This window comes from Pleurodeles waltl, chromosome 10 (genome assembly GCF_031143425.1).
Source record: "Pleurodeles waltl isolate 20211129_DDA chromosome 10, aPleWal1.hap1.20221129, whole genome shotgun sequence".
Taxonomy (NCBI): Eukaryota; Metazoa; Chordata; class Amphibia; order Caudata; family Salamandridae; genus Pleurodeles; species Pleurodeles waltl.
Window position 1 is genome coordinate 736102661 of NC_090449.1, and position 21634 is coordinate 736124294.

At 44.4% G+C, this 21634-nt stretch overlaps 1 protein-coding gene across 3 annotated transcripts in view; it reads left to right on the forward strand.

Annotated features, from left to right (window-relative positions):
- Positions 1-969: 969 nt before the first annotated feature.
- MAP3K8 (mitogen-activated protein kinase kinase kinase 8) overlaps positions 970-21634 on the forward strand; it is a 62465-nt gene continuing 41800 nt past the window's right edge. The window contains exon 1 of one of the 3 annotated variants that reach the window (XM_069211292.1): positions 970-1434. The gene's annotated coding sequence lies outside the window, so the exon portion shown is untranslated. Of the gene's footprint in view, positions 1435-2200; positions 2340-21634 lie in introns of those variants that run through there. The other 2 variants (XM_069211294.1, XM_069211293.1) reach the window with 2 other exon arrangements.

Consider the following 21634-nt stretch of genomic DNA (forward strand, 5'->3'; position numbering starts at 1 on the left):
TGCCGCCTCACTCCTCTTCTCTCCCGATGGTGTCCCAGCAGTCCCTGGGACACCAGTACAGGCTCCACATGCAATCCTGGCACTGCTTTCATGCTATACCTATACCAGGATTATTCTGAGCAGCCTGGGATGTCGCTCAGACAGTGCAGTGGAATCTGTGCTGTTTCTCCAACCCGGCTGTGCAACACAGCCAGGATGAAGAAACCTAAGTGCGCATGTCAGTTTGGCTGGCCTACGACGGCGGGCCAAACTGACATGGGCACTTAAGTGCACTCACTCCGCTCCTCCTCCCCTCTCCCATGGCCCAGCCCTACCCCTCCCTGCACATGCTGACTCAGCCAGAAGCTGAAAAATAAAACTATGATAAAATATATGTTTGATTTTTCATCTGCTGGCTCCTAGCCAGTGGGACGACCACCGCAATTACGGAGGAGCCTCTCCTGCATTTGCCCCATTTTGGCAGCTGGATATTCTAAAGGTTTTATTTCTGAGCTGCACAGGGATTTGAACCTACTGATGTTTTCCATTTCGTTGCATGGTAATGAGAGATGATGGTGTGCAGAAACTTGTGGGTGATGCATGCCATTTGTAGAGACTTCTATGGGTAGCCATTAATTAATAATCATAAGCAGACATGTCTGGACATGCCGTTTGTACAATAATTACATTTTAGCATGATCTGAAAACACAAGGAAGTCAACCCTCTTTCTGTATCTTCATTTGGCTCATGGAAAAGCGAGCGCGCCTGAATCGGAAGTGCCTATGTGTCAACTTCTGATGCGGCTATGGAAAAACTGCTTTGGGTTTATTAATTCGGGGAAGAGGTTTGACCGGCGACGTAACCCCGAGCAGAAAATGAGCTTGCGAAATGCATTGACGTCTGTAAATCGGGCTGGCAGGTCCCGTGGTGGGCGTGTCCTTTACTGGCAGACTGGGTACTGACATCCCGGCGAAGGCTGAGCTACAGCCACAGCCGACTTGTCGAAAGGGGAAAATGATAGAGGAGTGCTCGACGAGAAGCCCTGGAGGCTGTAAGCAGGGTCTGTGAAGCGTTCGCGGAAATGTACGCTAGGAGGCCCCGCACCCCAGAAGCTGTCTGCAAACTGCAAGGGCAGATGTGAGTTGTTTGGAGGTACGCGACGGAAAGAGAACTGATTGTGGCCCCGCTACCCTCACGACAGGTGTGGAAACCAGCCGCAGGTGCTGTCCTTGGCCGGAGCGAGGAGCAATGTGACCCGTCCACCGGAGGAGCTGCGTATTGCATTGTGCAGGGGGCACTCTTTGTATGAGCTGCAGGAGGTTCTGTGGGGATCCCCGGGACCACTGTGCTGGTGACCTCGTAGCTTCAACCAGCTGGGGGAGACACTGAGGTGCGTCCCCTGCTTCAAAACCAGCTATTTCCACCTCGAGATGTAGCCGTTTAGTACTTTGCAGGTAAGGCTCTCGGACTCCGCCTAGTGTGTTTTATTTTACTGGGTGAAAAGCCTGCTGGAGTGGGTCTCATTATTTTTGGTTTGTTTTTCCCTTTCTTGGCACATTTTGGACACTATTTAAAAAAAAACAGGCTGGGAGCAGCAAGAGTGTGTCCATTAAACAGAAAACATATTTTGTCCCAAGAATCGTGCTGCACAGTCAAAATGCCCGCAGAGCGAGGACAGCTTGTTGTTTCTGCAAGGGGATTTCCAGTTCTAGTTCATCCCTCTTTTATAAGGGCCAACCCCACGTGCAAGTCAGCACACCATGAAGATCGCTTGAGCTGATGCGCCCAGCTCGATTCCTACAACAGTATATTATCACTATTATTATTATTTGATGCAATTCGTAGTTCATTCATTTTGTTTAGTGCATCGCATTTCATTCATATGAACTCGTGCTTGACCGATGTGCACGTTAGTTCCCATTCCCCATGTGCTCGGCTGAAGTGTAGTCTTCTCGGTGTGTAGTGGTTTGGTAAAGCTGCCCTGACGGCGGTTTCCTTGCAGGAGACGTAGTGGAAGGAAACTGGCACGTGGCTGCTGTTTGAACGATAAAATACACAATAATCAGGATTGAGTCGACGCCCCCCCCCCCCCCCGGGCCCGGTGCCACTGCACCTGCTGCACCACTGGAAGTTGCGCCCCTGAGCCTGACACGTCCTGACATTTCCTGCAGCGGGCGGAGGAGGTTGGACAAACCAGTACCATGGAAACGCCCTGACTCTATTCTGGGTTGCCTGAGAGCCATGGCGGCTGCCGCTTCCGCGAATTTGCCCTCTCTCACAGCGTTGCTACTAGACGCAGCACTGCGAGAGATTAGAAACATCTTTTCGTCCTCTGCATATTAACAACTCTTCCGTAAAGGTACGTGGTTGCTGGGGTACCGATTTTGCAGATGAGGTGTGTAAAATAGCGACAGCGGTGAAAGCCGGGGAGAGGGTGGGTGAAGCGGCATTCCTACCAATACGCGCTGTTCTCAATAGGTTGTCACGTCACTAATAAAAAACAGTATTCCCAGATCGCATTTTAATAATCTACGCCAATTGTCATGTTTTAAATGGGATCTCGCTCTTGCTCAGACACTTGTTTTAGATGAGAGCAGTTGAAAGCTGTGCCGGTGCAGTTGAAACGCTCTCCCTGTGTGCTGTAAAATCGTTTTTTTTGCTTTGATTCTGGCTAAAATCTTTCACTAAATCTTACACCAAATGTCAAGAGAGCAAAACTGCATGTTTTTCACCCAAATAGCTTAAATGTGGCACATTGTTGGTACAACTTGCAAGGGGACTCGTGTCATAAATAACGCAATAAACCAGTCATGACGTTTCAAACGCTAAATTGCCCCCATTAAGGGTTCTTCAAAAAAGAGCTTGCATGAAGGCATGACTCATTGTATTGTTATGTGCGGGATCATTTACACATTGACACTGTCAGGGCTTCCGGATCCTAGGGCTAAGCTCTCCCAGGTCTGTTTTGGTCGGGATTACATGTCCCAGTTCAGTGTTTCCTTTTATTGGCTTGTGGGCCTTAGGTGTTTGTTGATTAAAACCAAGGCTGCACCCAGCCCTTCTTGAACAGACCACGGTGCTGCCACTATAAACATTACGTCTCTTACCAATCACTCAACCAAAAGCAAAATAAACAATTCAACAGTGTCCCAGGAAGGCAGCTTTGTGCCAGGGGTCATGTCACGTAGTTAGTCTGCACGAGGCAGTGAAGACCGGTCTTTAATGGTATTAGGACCCTTTTTGTAGGCTTGTGGTAGTGTGTTTGTCTATCTTCCAAGTGGTTTTATTGGTCATCTCATTAAGTTGGTCGGGGACCGCCGTCCATATTAGGAGGTGCCTCTGCGTATTCTATCACTCCCATGCTCACACTTTCATCATTCACATTGGTATCGAATAGGTCTGGAGTTGACTGAAAGTGGGCTGTCGTTTGTCTTGAAGTTCTTGATGACTAGCACATTACTGTTAATGCTGATGAATGATGTCTTCTTCAATGGTATCTGTCGGCGTCCTTTTGCCACCATCATAGACTTGGACTGAGGTTCAAAAGGTATCCTAAGCTTCCGGCTTGGATGACTGTCTTGTATTTGACCAACACTGTACCTGCTCCTATAAGGCTCATCGTCTTGGCACCCTTCGATGCCTATTGTTGACATTGGGCCTGATTTAGAGTTTGGCAGACGGGATACCCAGGTAACTCCGTCACAAACGTGATGCGTTTCCCGTCCCCCATATTACGAACCGATTATACCCAATAGGAATTGTAATACAGTTTATGGGATATCCGTCACGTTTCTTACGGAGTAACCCATCCGCCAAACTCTAAATCAGGCCTTTTGTTCTTCTGATTGACTACTACCTGCTTGACTTAAGCGTGTCTGGCCTTGGAGCCAACCAGGATGCCTGGTTGGAGCCAAAAGGGATGGTGCCAGTCGCATGGTACATCACAGTGGCTATCGCAGAGGTACCCTAAGTCGATTGCTGAAGAGTGCATCAGTACTACTTCATGACATGCATGTGACCTGCAGGTGAATGTCTTGTTCATTTGCAGTCCCTGTTGCCTTCTTTAGGGTGCACATGAGCCTCTTGAATTTGCTGCTGACTTGGATAAGGAAGTTGATACCAAGGGATGCAAGGTACAGCTGTAGTGTGTGCGATTGATACAGGGCTCATCTGTGTCTGTTTTGTTTTAGCTTCCTTATTTACTCTGCTGGTTGCCAAAATCAACAATATTATGATTACTGCTTCTTTAGGTGTGTTGGCCAGCAGTCCGACGTCCGGGAAACAGGCATACTTATCTATCATGATAAGGGCCTGACACCGATTAAAGTGCTGCACAAATTAAAACTGTGCATTTTTTCCAGCAGCCATGCACAGTTGCTTGGACGGAGCCAGGGAAGCCTCTCTTCCTCTTGATACCCAACACATGAGGCACCGCACTGCCACACGCCCCACTTGTTCACAGATCTCATTGTCACTGCCCTCTGATGTGCTGCTGGAGACAGTTTGGTGATCCAGGGTACACGTGTGTCTTAACAGGACATGCCCTCCTCTGAAACAGTCCGCTGCATGCATGGTCATATTTATGTTTTTAAGTGTGGTGAAAAATCAGGCCTCTTATTTTTACACTATGAATGATTGCACAAATCCTGTTCACCTAACCTTGCTGATCGTGAAAAGGTTTGTGTGTTGCAATTGACCCATATACATACATTGCTGATTTTTAGGGTTAGAGCCTTTACGGTGGTACCAGCAGGTACCACAATATCTGCAAGTACCACACAGGTAACAGGAACAGGCTATATGTACACGGGTAGTTGTCCCCATTGATATTTCTTTGGGTTTCTTAATTTGCGCCCTGTGATTCTGCAAGGCCCCACCGAGAAAATACTGCAAATTTCAATTCCACTTGAAATATTTTAATTACTTGTAATTTTGAGCATAGTATTTAATTGTGTGGTTATTACAATACTTTAGCTTTTGAAAGAAGCTTTGTCTGAGCACTGGCTTGTTGTTATTTGTATGCGCTGTAGAGATTTGAATTTCAAGCTCACATCACCTCCCTGAGTCAGCATCAGACTAGTTTGCCTATTTACCCTGCGATTTAAGTGCTAAAAGTGGCAGTTGGTCTCTAGTTTGAGGCTGCAAGGTACAGAGGCTCCAGGGCACCAATGGAGAAGACACTGATTTACAGAATTAGGGCCCTCTAGCTATCGACTGCCCTGGGACATCCCAACATAGATTTCTCAAAAGCAATAGCTAGGGTTTTTGCATGTGAACTCTCTGATAAATAGAATAAGAAGAGCTTTTACATGGCGAACACATTGCTAGACACCATTGGAAAGAGTTTTATATTGTGAACTCTGTGACAAATGTGTTAGGAAGAGGGTTTACCTTGCATAATCTTACAAATGCAATGAGGAGGAGTTGTTTACTCACATATACAATAAAGTGGGGTTTCAATGTGAACTGTTTGACAATTTCAGTAGGAAGGCAGCTTACATTTTGACCTTTCTGACAAATACACCACTGAAGACTTTTTTTCATTGTGAACTGTATTTCAAACGCCTGCAGGAAGGGGCTTTCCATTTTAACTACCTGACAAATACAACAGGATGGGGATTTCCATTGTGAACTTTCTGGCAAATACAATAAGAAGGGTTATAATACATATATCATTTTTATTGATCGGGCACCAGAAAATGGTTGAAATCTACTGAGGGAGATTTAAGGTTCATGTCAAGGTATGTTTTGAGTCTTTTTAAAATGCTTAATGGGCTTTTCTACACAGGGACCATGTTTATTTATTGTTACATTAAACCAAACAGGCTTGCATTATTCATTATTAAATGTGGTGACAAGGACAGCAGTCCTCTCATTTTATATTTACGCTCTCATTCTACATTTGGAAAGACTTAACAAACCCGTAGGCTTATCCTTCTTGATAGTAAAAAGGCTCACGTTTTCCAGTAAGCCCACATAGGAGCACTGTTCAGTTTTAGGATTAAAACCTGCAGTTGTGAACATTGCCACATAGGGCCTCCCAAATAACAAAAGCAAAGTGCAGTTACAGGGTCAGTTGCAACTTTTTCATATTTTTTTGCGGGGTGATTTGTAACCCGTTTACTTTGTGAGGGCCCTAAAGCATTGGTCCCAATTTGTAATTCCTCCTGAAATCTTGTACATATTTGTCATTTTGTGTATAGTATGTAGTTGTGTGTGCATTAAAGTACATTCCCTTTATAAAGAAAACAAATGTTTGCCTTGATGTATTCTGGGTTATTTTTGTGAGCTACTGAGTTCTGAGTTTCTCACCCACAATGCATGTCTGTGTCAGTCTTGGGCTGCCCTGCCTCAATAACCAGAGAGCCAGGCTTCACATTGCAAACATTTTGACAGAGGATCTAGACAGAGGTTTTATTATGAACTTTCTTAAATGTGCAAGAGGAAATCGTTTTACATTCCGAACTCTGTGACAAATATAGTTGGAAGAACTTCCCTTTACGAGCACAATGGAGAGGGGCTGTACATTGTTTGAAATTGAAAGACCTTCTGACACTGATTTCTACTTCAGGTGGTTCTAGAGACATCTTAATTGCATTGTGTACATTTACATCCTATGTGTAGTCGTTAGTTGTGTATGGATTAAAGTACATTTTCCTTTTAAAATCATAAATAGTGGTCATTAATTAATTACCAATTATTGTGCACTTTGTGTAATTATTTAACTTTTGTTTAAACCATTTAGTTTCTATAATTCATTTTTTTAGTTTTACTTTTTAGCTATGCTGTTGATATTCAGTTCTTGATATAACAAGTTGTAATAACTCTGACGTTCCCCTTAAACTTCAGAAATGTCTTGTTTCAGTCTCAAGTCTGATAACAAGTAACCTTTTGAAACGTGAAAAATGGAGGTGTTTCTCCCATCGAGCCACCCTTAAACGCGGACCTCCATTTGATAGCCACTTACCCTGGCCCACTCCCTGTCCTACTACTATGACCAAAAATGTTGGTGGTACTGTCAACTCAGATCTTAGCTTTTACCCGCAAGGCAACAATATTGCTAGTAAATGTGGCTCCCTTTTGCCTTGCCTCTGAGTTGAAGGGAGACAGTTGGTGATCCAGGCACCCGTTTCAGTCTGTTTGGATTATAGGATGCGGTCTTCTTGGCGTATGAAACTACCTTCTCTGTTGTCTTCAGATTGTCAAAAATACACCTTGCACATCAGTTACTTAATTTACCTCAGTGTGTGTAAGGAAGCACCTCTTTTTGCATGGTCACGCCCACATCATTATTGGAGATATGCTGCTAGATTTGTGACTCTGAGAGTGCACTGAGGCCTGCTAACCAGAACTCCCTGCCAGTGTCCTAACCCCACACAAATTACATGTTGGATTGGATACACCAAATTTTCAAGGCCTGACTTACTCGTAAGTCCCTAGTATATGGTACCTAGGGTAGCTAGGGCATGTAAGACAGAGTGCTCACTCAAGGCTGCAGCACTTTTTGTGCCACCCTTCGTGTCACAATGCACAAAATGGCTCCCTACCTTCCATTGCAGACTGGAAGGGCAATGATTGCACTGTCAGTTCACTTTGCCATGTAAACCTGTAGCAACGTCTCTCAATCCCTTAACGTGATATGTAAGTCTTCCCTAAGAAAGGCCTATCAAGTCCTATGGCAGGGAGCAATATTTTGTTAAGTAAGACATATGTTTTATCATATGTCTTGGCAGTAACACTTTCAGATTGTCGATTTGGTGCATGTAAAGTTGGTAGCCCCATTGGCTAGTATAGGGTTACCACATGGCATCCCCACCGGCTAACTTTTGACTGGGACTACCAAACTGGGACAGGTGAGGTATCAAATTAAACGTGATAATAAATGCGACCTGATGCCAAGGTCGAAATTAATGTCACTATTAATATTGGGTACATTTTAGAAAGTTGCCTTCTATGCGCTGCTTGTCCAGCAGCCCCACAAAGGCATACACACTCAGACAGGTTCCTGACCACCTAGAGAAACGTGTGAACAACTCCCACGCCCTAGAAAAAAGAGCAGTGCCACAGCAGCGAGGTGTCACCTCCTCTACCCGGATGGCTAATCAGTGGGTTAGTCCAGAGGTGAGCTTCAATTGGGAAGCCACATTTGATGGGCCGCCTGGCCCAACATTTGTGAACAGGATGCCTTTTGTACCTGTAGACAGCATGGAGACAGGGCCAGAGAGAGGAAACTTGAGCCAAAACTGTTTTTACTGTGGGAATGTTGCACTCAGGTAGCCACTCCTCGAAGTTGGGTTACATTGCTCCTCATGACTGAGGAAGGGTCATACCATCTTGAAAGGGGCAAGAATGTGGCATTCTTGGACAGCCAGATGCCAGACATCACAGGAACTTCATCACCAGGCAGGAGGGGACTCAGTAGCCCATTGGCTTGTAACCGTGTGGTTCTCTCAGGGCACTTTCCTCAGATAAATATGCCATCCCTGACACATTGACCCTCAGTACTCACTGGACTTGGTAGGAGGACGAGAAGGTCACCACTTTGCACCCATTGGAAGCGCACAGAGAGGCTGCGGTGCCGGAGCTACTCCACCTGTTGTGCTTTGGACTAGCAGAGTTTGGACCCTGTTCTGAATACCTGGCTTGGGGAAAAGTTGATTCCCAGCCCCAGTCTGAAGCAGAAACTCCAAGGGTCAGTTGGCTGGCGTCCCAGAATGGCACTGGGCAAATTAAAACTGGAAGAGTTTGCTTATAAAATCCGTATCTCCGTAACACTCCAGTGGATTTTTATGATTAAGGTCTTTAAAAATTAACAAAATTAAGCTCTATTGTTATAAATTGGTGTCTTGTTTCTTTTGTGTTGTGTGACTTTCTTATTTCATTGTTTGGTACTGTCAAATGCTTTACGCATTGTTCCTTTGCTAAGCCTTACTACTTCAGCCACAGCTACCCAGGGTTGAGCTTAGGGATAAGTTAACATACCTGACTGGCCCCAAGATGGTATTTGAAAGCGTACTGCATAATAAGGCTACCCAGCCATATGATATAGTACACCCAAATCCTCACAGTATGTTTCTGTTAATTCCCAGCTTGGCGTCTCTGCAGTTTAACAATGAATTACCAAGATTATTTTCAGACTTTTTGCGTGGTACCAGAGCCACTTAGTAGCATTTGTCATAATATCTCAACTTGGGGCATCATCCATACATGCCCTCTAAGGCTTTTTACAGCTTCACATGCACTCTTGGCTGTGATAACATGTTTAAATATGTATATGGTATTTCTATAGTGCAAATCTTGCCAATAGGCAGCAGAGTGCTGTACAGGGTCAAAAGCAAGCAACAAGGGATAGGAGAGGAGCTGGGTTCTGGAAGAAGTGTGCGGTTACTACAGTGTGTTGTGTTGTTCTGTAAAGAAGTACACCTTCAACTTTTTCCTACCTTAGAGTAGTGTTGGGGTGGTACTTATGGTTTCTGGAATGTTGTTCGGGATCCTGGCTATCAATGTTCCAAGACACCAGAGTAGTCCGACTCCCTTAAATGGTTCTCCCTCTTGTCCTGAGTACATCAGAGGTAAAACACCCTTCCCGTATAAAAGCAGAGCGAGTGGTGTGCCCGTGAGAGTGCAGGAAGTAGGATATTAAAGCCAGACATATTGACTTTGCTGATTCCTGTTTAATTCCTGTTAAATCAGGGAGGAAACCAAATTACGAAACGTATTTGTGAATTAGTTAAATTCTGTACATTTGTAATAATCTGCAAAGTTTCTGTTAATGTAATACCAACAAAAATAAACAGAACATCTGATTACTACACAAAGCAGTTTATTTCTTTGTACCTTTAGCTGCACTGAACAGCCATAATCATATTATTCTTTTCCTTTCTTCAGTGACTTTTTTGCAAATATTTTAATTAATCATGCAATAAAAATAAATTTACAATTTATGATGAGAGTATTTTTAAATTTCTTTACTTAAAAGAACGATTCAACAGGACTAGATAACCGAACAGGTAGTTTTATTCAGCTGTCTTTAGAACTTATTTATAACAACTTGGTAGGAGCATTCAGAAAGTAGCACTGCACTGAGTATGGAATAGAAAAGCAACTCCGGCATGAGGTACCTTCACATTTGGCAGTCGTTTCAGGAAATCATGGTGCTCAAGCATTTGAGTGAAAGCTGGTGAGGCTTTACTGGGCATGTGACAAAGAGCCTATGTTCTGAATATTAGGCAACCAGATACATTTCACTGTTTGCTATTTTTCTACCTGAATGCTGGCATTTTGAGAAGGGAACCTTCCTTATGTACAGTTGATTAGCAAGATAGCTTATTGGTTTAATACTCCTGCTGAAATAACTCCGAAAGGGGACATATATATCTCTATTTTCTGGTTCATTGCACAGAAGTAATTCTGTGAAGTTGATGGGATATTAAGGGGGATATAGTTTAATACAAAGCATTGTTTAATCACTAGCTGTGACAATAACCACGTAGATGAAATACTGATAATAGGGGGATGTCTGTACTTTGGGATTATATGAAAGTGATAAGTACCTGCAGTTTACAGACCACACCAGCGATTCATATCTGTCAGCATTAATTACCATAAATAAAAATGGTATTACAATTACTGTAAAATAGAGCATTTTCTCACTGCTTAATTTGAGCTGGAGGAAGCAGGTGTGGCTCACTGGCACTCTTTTTGGGGTCCACCAGTTATATTTCCTTATCAGACATTGACCCAGAGAGAGGAAAATCACAAAAGGGGAAACAAGGAGAAAGAAAAAGACGAGAAAACATTATCAAAGGGAGAAACCATGGATGGATAAGAACCTGCAGGAAGGAGGTGAAGAGGCAGAAGGTGTTTGTTGGTGGCTGAAAGATACAGGAGGTGGAATCAAAACTAAACAACCTTGGTATTCACCACCTTAACATTCATTAGTGCTGGCAGCAGGCTTCTGAGCAAATCTTAGAGCCTGGCACTTAGTCTTTTACAAATTAAACCATCCCTTTTGTTTCTAAAAAGAAAACCACAGCCTGCTGTGTCCACAAATTTACCACATACTGTCCCGACAGGAGGTAAGTGTCCATGTCAAGAGCATTTGATTTTTACCCTCATGCCTCTGCAGCACCAAGGCTTGCAGAGCTACGCTACAGAATATTATCTTTCGGGTCTGTGCCAAGGAGCTACATCTTCGAAACCCACCAACACAAACCTCTCTTCCTCACAGTTGAGAATAGTCCATGTGACTCAGAATGCGGATGTCGGGAGATAGTCCAACGCCTCCATGGCCTGATTTAATTTAAATGTTACCATTTCTGTACCAATGCCATATTCAGCTGCTAATCACTAAGACATCAACAGAAGCATGGAATAAAGATGAGAATTTATAATAAGAAAAACAGTATTGCAAAATAGGCAGTCGTCTGGTTTTGTTAGCACATCACTTTTAGATGCCCTAGGGTGTTTTTGAGAGAATTCTTGACCCTCAACTGAAGCAGAATATTTAACTGCTTGCGAAGCACATTCCATGCTTGCTCGTCAGTAATTCTCTGGGATCTCCTCATTTTCTACCTTTCGCTTATGAATTATGAATTCATTTGCAAAGCAGGTACCTTTTGGTAATAGACACGAGTGGGTGAAATGAGACAGATGTGGTAATCAAACTCGGGTAGGCAGATGATTTGAAGTGTTCTATGTAGCGACCAGGCCTGTCCTGTAGCCGCACAATGATGTACCTACTTTAGTTTTGAACTAAAAGTTGTCGACATTCGAATGTAGTAATGGTTGTTGTTGCCTTGTTCCATAACAGGGCAGATTTCTGAGAGATTCTGCAAAAGATGATAAGCTGTCTTAGACAGGGCTAAAGGTTCAGGTTCTAAGGGAAGGGGGCTCTCAAATACAGCCCCACACTTCCTTCACTCTCCCCCACAACAAAGTTATAGAGGTTACTGAAAAGTCGGATGGTTTATTTCATCCCATCCCGGGATCAATACTTCAGTTTTGTTTTCTTTAAAGCACAACCAGTTGTCCGGTATCCAGCGCCGTACTTATCCACCACAGACCAACCCTTCATGTCCACACTCAACCAGTTAAAGGAGGAACAATCCAGACTCCAACTGAGTTAGAAGGGCCTTGGTGAAGAAACACATGGTTCCTAAAAAAGTACCATAACCCGCTAGTTGTGGTTTGCTTCATCATTGGCCCTGCTTCTTCCCCCTTGTGCATACCAACGTCAGGGGTGGAGCATAAGGGAATGGGGAAGACCATTTTCCTTTTCCTGGTTGTGTGTGGACATAGTTAAGTTGGAGGGTGGAAACTCTCTCCCTTTTTATTTTGTGTAGTACACCCCATCTTAATATCATTTATCTGACCATGGTGGCACAGGCAAACAGGAAACTTGAAGAGCTCTGGGAAAAATTTGAAACCAGCCCCACACTGCTACATGCAGGAGGGTATTGCGAGCAAACCTCATTCCCTCCATGCTTTCTTGTAGAGGTTCTTAAGGGGTTTCTACCAGTGCATTTTAAAGTACGAATTGAAATATATTTCGTACAAGTCATAGGATTTACGAGCAGTTATGATAGGAAGCAGGTAGTCAGATGGTTCACAATCTGCACAAGACACTAAAATAGAAAAAATAATTTACATGTTCATGAAGACATTATGGGGCTTATTACAAGTTCGGCGGACAGTTTAGAAAGTCCGCCGAACTTCAGACGGGGAGGTTGCCGCCATAGTGGCTACCTCCCCGCCGGGCCCATTAAGAGTTTCCTGCTAGGTCAGTGGGCGGAAATCTGAGTTTCCGCCTGCTGGCCTAGCGGGAAACGGCCTACAGCATTGTCTCTGGCTCATAATTGAGCCGGCGGCAATGCTGAAGGATGCAGGGTGCACCTGCACCCTTGAAATGTTCACTGTCTGCTGAACTTTGCAATGGTGCTTGCCAGGGGGGGGCCTGCACTGCCCATGCCACATGCATGGGCAGTGCAGGGCCCCCTGCACCCGTTATCTGCCAGCCTTTTCATGGCAGTGCTACCGCCATGAAATGGCTGACTGAGAACAAGGTTCGTAATCCACAGGGCAGTGCTGCTTGCAGTACTGCTCTGGTCAATTAGGATCACCGCAACCGCCAGACCACCCGGATCTCTAATCCTGGCCACCGCGGCCAGACTGCCATGGTCCTGATATGGCGTTCAGACCGCAAAGTAACCGTAGGACTCGTAATGAGGCTCTATGTGTCAGATACTAAAAACTGATTCGCAGCAGAAGAATAACTGTGCCACTGGAGATGCACTGTCTCACTGATGCAGTGTGTTGCTGTGAATAACTGATGGTAAAAAAATCTATACTGATAAATGACATACATTTTAAATTCAGTGGCAGGACGTAATGCTCATCACGATTCCAGTGTCAGTTAGGAGTATTGCATGCTGTTTGTAATACAGTGCAATATATGTCAGCTGGTCGGGAGTTCTGGTAAAGTGCAATGCATGCCAGCTCGTCAGGAGTGCCGGTAAAGTGCGCCAAACTACTTCTCAAGATGTAAGGTTGTCTGAGTTGATCACTGATGGCCAGCAAGATCATTACAGTTAATTGTGACCAGAAACACCCACTAGCTCAATTGAATGTCCTGATAAAAAAACAAAACCAAAGAATTTTGGAAAAATTAAAATATAAAAATAGGAATCTGAGATTAATCACCGCGCAATTAATAACTGTAATTCATCTCAAAGTGATCAATCCATCAGAGAAAATCACATGGAATAATTTGAATTGTGTGTTGATTTACAGATACTGCTGGGATGTCAGTATAAACATTATCCCAGTGCGAAAACTACATATTACGTGACGGTTTATATATTGCCCTAAAATGTAAAACACCAAACCTAACCAAGGAACTTCACACATAATGTATTACTGCATTTGTATTGCTTAGATATGCACAGCCCTAAAGATGTGCCAAAAACCGCATAGCACAGCTGTGCATAGCGTCAGTGGAGCCACATTGTGCTGATATAGACAGCAGCAATGTTGTGCCAAAAAAAACCTGCATCTACCATTGCTAACATTATATCCACCCTATCTCCCATCTTCCCACCGCCCCTTATCTTCCCTCCTCTCCACATGCTCACATTGAGTGTGACGCAACAGTTCCCCAGGACTTTTGAGCTGGAAATAAATGCACCTGGAACTACAAGAGTTAACCGATCCCAGTGCAAGCTGCTTTGAACGCTGCTGCAGAGATAAACGGAAACATACTCCACCTTTTTCCTCTATTGTTTTTCCGTTTTTCCTCCTGGGCAGTGGCACAGTGGGCCCACTGCCCCAGCCTAACATTCTCAGTCAGCGCTGGACAAAAACAGCTCACGGCATTTATATGCATAATGTCACTGTTTAACAAGTTACATGTGCTTTACAAGTGTGCTGCTTTAGGCAGTCCATAAAGCAGGCAGCTCAATCAGAGATAGACATTAGCAGAAGGCTAGGATGAGAGCTTTGCCAGTTTTTACTCCCGGACGATGGCAGCCCATTAAGCCTGCAGCCCACTGGGGCAGCGCCCGGGTTGGTCTGTCCACTCCACACCCTACTAAGTGCACTTAAGTGTACCTTGCAATATATTGCGGTCTTTTAACTTACAGGTTTCGCTTCCCCATCATATTCTCCACTTCCACATCTGCAACTTCCTAATTGTCTCAGCTGTGTTATGTTAGATTTTCTCGTCTTCATTTCGATGTCACCGCTTTAAAACATTGATTTCATTTTCATTTACATTGATTTAGTCAAGTGGTTGAGTTCAAGCCAAATAACCCGAAAGTGCCTTTGCTCCACCTGTGAGAGTTAGAACATCTGATTATGTGTGGTTGTACGTGGCTCCTTCCTCAGGCCATGGCGGAGTTCCATGACTGTTCATTTGTAAATAACCTTAGGATGAGTCATGTTGAGGTAACCTCAGAGGAAAACCAGAATATCATTGTCCCTAATCCTTACTTCACTTTATGATTGTAGCATGCAAAGGTCACTGCACGTCTAAAAGGAACATATTTTATCAATTTGATAACATGTAGGCACAAAACAATGCACATTTTGTTATAAATAATTATTCTGTATACAGTAACAAAGTCATTATTTTGATGGTCATTATATTGATGGTGAGGCTGAAAGTTAGACATGCCAAAAGGTGGTGGCAGCAGTTTTATGATCCTGACTGACAGCCTATAAAACATCTATAATGTACTATAAAATACTGTTTTTACAGTGAGGGCTAAGTTTATTTCTTCTTAATTACATCAGTCATGGAATTTCTCTCACTACTTGTTAAGGTGTTCCGTTCTCCCACTTCAACAAATCCAATATTGAAGTCTCACAATTGAAGTACGTTAATCTGACATACTTTTTTCGATCAAAAATTGGCACCTTTCATGGTATAATTAGAGGAATGGGAACACGCCCTCCTAGTCCACCATCAACTGATATCTTTAAGCATAACGTCCTTTGTGTGCCCTAGGTAGCAGATTTCCCCGCTGATGAGCCTCCACTAGTTCAGGGCACTTTTGCTCACACTCAAATCAGGATCTCCTGATGATCCTTCCTCAGTCTCTTTACTATAGAATCTGGAATCAGCTATCAGACTCCCTCTTCAGCCGTTGATCAGTAATTCTGATTGTCAGGATCAGTCCCTTTCTCAAGAAATCAGATCTGGACCAGACAGATCTTAATAACATCCATCCCATTGAACCCGCTGTGTCTAAAATTATGGAGAAATATCTGGTAAAGTGGTTTAGTCAGTACCTTGTGTCCTTCGATTAGGTAGATATAGGGCAGGCAGGTTTCCAGACTGGATTTAGCACTGATGCAAAACTGGCCTCCATTCTGGATCGCCTGCATTGTTGGTAGGGTATGGGTCACACGGCATGTGTGTTGCTGTTCGACCTCTCCACAGCATTTGATACACTCAGTTGTTCTATTCTTCTGAAACATCTCAGTGGCATAGAATTGAAAACTTTGGCCTGGTCATAGTTTGCCTTCTTCGTCTCCAGTAGGACACAAGCACTAGGTTTGTGCCTTTTCGAGCTCTGGAATTTTTTAGGGCCTATGGAGTGCCACAGGGCTCTGTCCTTTTGCCAGTGCTACTCAACCCTCTACATACTGCCACTTAGTGACCTCATCCGTTTGTTGGGTTGAACACCCTATCCTACTAAGATGACACTCAACTGCTCTAAATTTCGATCAGGACACCTCTAATTCTCTAGGGTGATTAAGAGACTGTCTGCTTGTTACCTTGAATTAGATGGCTCTCATCTTCTTAAAATTGAACGGGAATTGGAGAGCAATTGGATAGCAGTCTGATTGTTGGACACAAGATCTATGGCAGAGTTATCAGGGCCCCCTTGAAATCCCAGTCCACCATTTTAGGGCTCCAGCTGCACCCTACGGCAGAGGCCCAAACAGGATGAAACTGGGTTGAGGTTGTTGGTGCCCGCGCTTGAAGGGAACCAGGCCTGGTAGTTTCGGCTGCACTACTGTTCAACGACCAAGTTGGCAAGGTGGCATGGTGGACAAAAATATGATGGACTGGATTGGCACGCAGAGTAATTACTAGGGGCTGAGATTAGTTCAAGCAATACAACCACCACTTTTTTGATTTCCTCAGAATAGGAGTCAGAGCCTTTCCAGTGCTCAACATCAAGCTTCAGAACGAACTCCCGCTTAGGCTTTGGAGGATTTTAAACCTTGACAGATTTAAAAGCTTAGTAATTATTGTGCTTATTAAACGAACCTCAGTCAGTCCTATGTTGTTAGTGTTTCAAGTCTGTTTTTTTCTGCTGTTTTCTTTTAAGTTCCTTGCGACAACATGCTAGGTGTTTGTGTTCTTAATAAATAGCACTAATACATACATATATACTTACAGAAGGCACAGGTCACATAATCAATGGTCTGACGTCATGTAACGCTCGCATGGTCTCACTTCCGCCACTGTCTTACAAAAGCTTGCAACTTTTTTTCAGTTCTTTATAATATTGCTAAACCGTGTATTCTATAGCTGCCAATAAAATCACAGTTGGATCTGCTTATTTATGTCTTTTTTCCTGTCTGCATATGTCAAATCAGCCTTATCTTCTCCGTAGGCGGGTGTTACTATTGGGTAATATCCACTCTCCATTTTTAAAACCAGCCAGTGTGTTTCACTGCGATATTTGTAATTGTTTTTAACAGAGCAAACCTATAGTGTTTTCTACCGATATCTGGTATCACGTGCTGTAAAAGCGTGGGACGGTTTCATGTGAGAACCCACATGCCAGACACTGCCCTTGATTGGCTAGGAACTCTGGCACAAGTCACAATGGAGCCATGGCATCACAGGGGACCGCTGCGATGTTACTATTGGTGCTCTGATGTATCCTCTCTTGGCAGTGCAAAGTGCAAAGGTCATCATCACGCCAATGCTATGGGACACATTGCAAAACATCTCTGCTTTACAAAGCACACAGTAAGTTTGCAAAGTACCTTTGCTGAGCACTATACAAAGCTACAGCTCTTTTTCTGCAATATAATACACAATTGCATTAATTACAATAGAGCATTTTTTACATTTAGTTTTGTTTTTTTTAGCTGTAAATTGACATCGTTCTTGTAATTTGTTTGTAAAAGTAGGCACAGCCTTATCCTGCAGTTTAACCCCACGTGTGGACCCAGTTGCTGCTGCTGCACTGTGGCAAGCTCAGATCCATGTTAGTAGTGCGTGGTGCAGTGTGCCCAACTGCAAGCACGGAAATTGCCCCTCTTCCCATGACTTTGTTATAAAGAGCAGTCACCAATTGGAGTACAAGGCCCTCTCAAATCCCTGGGCCCCGAACCCACTGCACCTGCTGCACTATTGATAGCTACGCACCTGGTCAAAGGCAGAGATTGGAGTTACATGTTTTGCATCATGAGGGTGTGCCCCACCATATTACCATTATTGGACCTATTTTGAAAATAAATACGTCCATGGGAGGAAAACCGTACATTTAAAATTGTGACACCTGCTCTTGATTGCTACCATAATAGATTTCATCCTTCGCTCAGAGGAGGGTGGGTGTCTGTGATGCAACCTCTGCGTCCCATGTGGGACTGGAACAGAAAATATGCCTGGGCACCAAAATAAAAGTGGCGCCAATTAGGGACTCAGATAGCCAAACAAGGAGCCCACATTTGCAACTCGGACAGTTTTGAACATGTAAAGACACGCTGTATAGGTGTTTTGCCACGCATGGGCAATTGCGTGCATTTGTGCCTGCTGCAGGTAATGGTTATGGTAATATTGTGGAAATTAACAGTAAAAAACGGCCAGCCAGACCACAAACAGCCAAAAAAACGGCCCACACAGTGACTGCTCAGACCAGTCCTCCTGGCACAGTCAGACTGCCCTTTGGGTTAGTTCAACCCTGCCTGTCCCTTCTTTCATGCTGAAGCGGCTGCAGCTGATGTCTGGCTCAGTGATGAGGGTATTAAGATGAAGGGGGAAATATGGGGTCAGATGCGGAGATCTGTAGCTACTCAATTGCAACTTAAAGGTTAGTGTCTCTTTCCCATGACTCCCCGAGCCTCAAATATTTTAAAAAAAAGTTTTTCAGAAATTGGCTGCAGGAGGTCTGTCTCATAATAAGTAATGCACTATAAAACAGTCCCTTTCATGAAAGAGCCAAAAGTATGTGCTATAGAAAGATGAAGCTCTGGATTTGTTGCTTTATAGGTCATACTGACACTTACAACTTCATAGATAGATAGAAATTAATATTATTGGTTAATAAAAGCTCCAAAAAAGAATAAAAAGTCCAACAGACTGTGGTCGGTACAGTACAGGGCATTTAACCTTAAGCCATTCTTTTAAAAAAGGCGACAAGCAATATTTCACCAAATGTGCAAACAGATCGATCATACTTTTGGACAAATTACAAATACAGAGTAGCCCCACCCCAAATCATTTGCAATCTGCCCTAGATCGGATGCTAATCTGCCCAATTGTCAGTATTAGAATGTTCACTGGCCAGGACAATGTACAAAGTTGTGCGAGGGTGATTCTAACATGCCAGGAGATCATCATCACACATGCTCAACCATGCAGCATGCTCAATTTGCTGCATTTTGTAACTATTAGGACCTTAACTGACAAGTGTGATGTGCAAAATTAGGCAAAAATGCATATCATTCCATCTTCCTGAGGGACAAATATGGAGACAATCAGGCCCTCATTCCGAGTCTGGTGGTCCTAGGACCGCAAAACTCGTGGCGGCGGTCAGACTGCCATATTATGACCGTGGCGAAAGCACTGCGATTGGACCATCGGCATCGCCAGTTTGCAGACAGTGAAAAGCACGACAGGTGCTGGTGCACCCGACGCACCGCAACATTGTCGCTGGATCAATTATGAGCCTGTATCAATGTTGTGGACTTTTGGCCGCTGGCCCAGCGGCCAACTCTTAATAGGGGCTGCGGTCTGGTCACCGCACTGGCAGTGACCTGACCGCAGGACTTCGGCGGACGGACTTTTCCGTCTGCCGAAGTCAAAAGGAGGCCCTTAATCTTTAAGTGATTTAACCCTTATAAAAATGTTCGGACACTGGCCAAACTTCATTATTCAAGATTGGTGCATTCACTGACAAATATAAAGTGAAAAATTAAGCAGAAGGTGCCTATCATTCCATCTGCATCGACTTCATAGTTTTCCCAGCGATTTGGCCCATATACCCCATCATTCCCTCAGCCAAAACTAACTGAATCTCTGACTCTGCCTCATTGTCCAGACAAGTCACTGTAATCTCCTGATTTTTGTGACAGACTGCTGATGCGTTATTACCAATTCTTTAGATTTTTGGTGGGTCGTGAAACTCCAAGCAGTAAACAAAGATGCCTTTAAATTCAGTATTTATCTTTTCACATTTGTTGCACTTCAGACAGAGGTAAAAAGTTAGGCTATGGTGGTCATTCTGACCCTGGCGGTCTTTGACCGCCAGGGCGGAGGACCGCGGGAGCACCGCCGACAGGCCGGTGGTGCTCCAATGGGGATTCCGACCGCGGCGGTAAAGCCGCGGTCGGACCGGCACCACTGGCGGGGTCCCGCCAGTGTACCGCCGCCCCATTGAATCCTCCGCGGCGGCGCAGCTTGCTGCACCGCCGCGGGGATTCCGACCCCCCCTACCGCCATCCAGATCCCGGCGGTCGGACCGCCGGGATCCGGATGGCGGTAGGGGGGGTCGCGGGGCCCCTGGGGGCCCCTGCAGTGCCCATGCCACTGGCATGGGCATTGCAGGGGCCCCCGTAAGAGGGCCCCTACATGTATTTCACTGTCTGCTGTGCAGACAGTGAAATACGCGACGGGTGCAACTGCACCCGTCGCACAGCTTCCACTCCGCCGGCTCGATTCCGAGCCGGCTTCATCGTGGAAGCCTCTTTCCCGCTGGGCTGGCGGGCGGTCTGAAGGCGACCGCCCGCCAGCCCAGCGGGAAAGTCAGAATTACCGCCGCGGTCTTTCGACCGCGGAACGGTAATCTGACGGCGGGACTTTGGCGGGCGGCCTCCGCCGCCCGCCAAGGTCAGAATGAGGGCCTATGTCTTCTGATAAGTTGCTGATCTGATCAAACTCATCTCACTTTGCATTAAGAAAGAAAAGTAAAGCGAATTATGTGGCAATCTTGCTGGGGTACATGGAGTGTGAAAGGAAAGGCAGTAGGATGTCATTTTCTTGTAATGCACAGCAAAAAGCATATACTTATAAATGCATAGTACACATTCAGCAGTAAGGAAAGCAAAAATTAAGCACATTGTTTCGTAATTCTGAAGTGTGATGAAAAAAAGATTTTAAGAGGCTTGAAACAAATCAAGACCCTTTACATTGTTATATATATATAACAATGATAAATATCCACTGACACCCTATTTCCACACACTATCCTGTGTGCCTCATAGTTTATCAGAAAAACTGTATGTCTACACAAATTTAGTGTCCATTTTTATGCAGAATGTGTTGTCTGTAAATTACTGCACTACCACACAATGCTTTAATTACATTACAAAAATGTTGATTAAAGCTGGGTGGATCGTTAAAGTTTGTTGTTTAAAAGAGTGGGTCTGGTTCTAAAAAGTCTGTGAAGCACTGCTTTAAACTACACTGAAGCCTTAGCTCTTTCTGGAGGAGTATTGCCCTATTGCATCATGCTCTTGATGATTTGGTGTATCATTCCAACTGCAAGGAAGTGCTCCCCTAGGCTAGAGACAAGGGAAGACATGGGTAGACTGAGTCTACCCACTTTTTTCACAGGGTGGATGCCATATACCTTACAAAGATTATTGGCCTCACTGAAATATACTAAGCTTGTCCTGGACACATTCAGCGACGCCTGCACTTTGTCTGCTTACGCTCCATGCAGAGACATGCAGTAGGGGAAGAGGCTTGTCAGAGTCCATCTGGGCACATAACAAAGGCCAGAGCTAAGGGGCCATCACACCTCTTTTTGTTGAAGAATCCTGGCTGGGAGCTATCCGGAGCCTCACACCTAAAAGCAGTGTAGGGGAAACAAAGGCACACAGCTCTTCACAGATACTTGAGGGGGATGTTTTTGGCTTTGTTCAGCCCCTGTATTAAAGACATAAGACATACGCATGGCACTGTAAGAA